Genomic DNA, 1137 nt, shown 5'->3' on the forward strand with positions numbered 1-1137 from the left:
TCTTATAGTATAATTTTGTTTAAGGGTTTAAATTTTCAAGTGATTTCTGAAAATAGTAATGTGTTGCTAATAATTCTACGATTAAGATATTCTTATAAACATTAAAATATTTAATTTTAATTGAAATTTATTATGAGACCTCTGGTAAGTTTTAAACACAGCATACTAAATCTTGAACCACCACTCAAACATAGATGTAACCCATTAGCATTACAGAGATATCAAGCGGGCCCAGACCGATGTCGAGTCGAGCGGGCCCGGACCGATGCCGAGCCGAGCGGGCCCGGACCGATGCCGAGCCGAGCGATCCCGGACCGATGCCGAGCCGAGCAGGCCCAGACCGATGCCGAGCCGAGCGGGCCCGAACCGATGCCGAGCCGAGCGGGTCCGACCCGATGTCGAGTCGAGCAGGCCCGGGCAGATGTCGAGTCGTTTGGGCCCGGGTCGATGTCGAGTCGTTCTAGCCCGGGCCGATGTCGAGTCGTTCGGGCCCAAGCCGATGTATAGTCGTTCGGGCCCGGGCCGTTGTCGAGTCATCTGAGTTGAGGTCGATGTTGAGTTTTCCGGATTCGAGCTGATATCGAGTCGTCCGGACGCAGACCGATGTCAACCTTTTGGCTAAGATCAAGTGTAGTATCTGTTCTTATCAGTTTAATATATGATATGTGGATCATTGATTCACACTATATTAAATTTATTTTTTGAGGGAAAGTGTTCATTACAATAGCTTGCTATTGGAACTCTTATGCATGACTCTTGTTTTGCACTATTGCATGAGTCTTCTGCATCCCACTCAAAAACAGTTTAACAATTTGTGTCTGGATTATGGTTATGGAATACAAATTTGTTTAAAATTGTAATCTTGTTTGCTCTCTACTGGTAAGGGAAATGCATAGCCTATTTTGTCAGTTATATTCTCAAAGCTTAAAAAAATGAAGCAGAAATGGTTGTATATTATCTGTCAAGGGTGCCAAATTGCAGGTGAGTTACAACAAGTGGGGGCATTCAGCACAATTGCTGCAATAAGTTGACTTGTCTACTTAGTTTTTTCTCATGTTTTGTTTATACTATTAATACTCATATTATCTTTATTTGTTTATACTATTAATTTTCATAACATGTGCTTTATTGAGCCTA

General features: G+C 42.3%; 1 non-coding gene across 1 annotated transcript; it reads left to right on the plus strand.

The window, feature by feature from the left end:
• Nucleotides 1–597: 597 nt before the first annotated feature.
• LOC137811993 (U2 spliceosomal RNA) lies at nt 598–793 on the plus strand. Its single transcript, XR_011081216.1, has one exon. It is a non-coding gene; the product is annotated as a U2 spliceosomal RNA (small nuclear RNA).
• Nucleotides 794–1137: the final 344 nt, after the last annotated feature.

Source organism: Phaseolus vulgaris, chromosome 11, assembly GCF_051622355.1.
Source record: "Phaseolus vulgaris cultivar YP4 chromosome 11, ASM5162235v1, whole genome shotgun sequence".
NCBI lineage: Eukaryota > Viridiplantae > Streptophyta > Magnoliopsida > Fabales > Fabaceae > Phaseolus > Phaseolus vulgaris.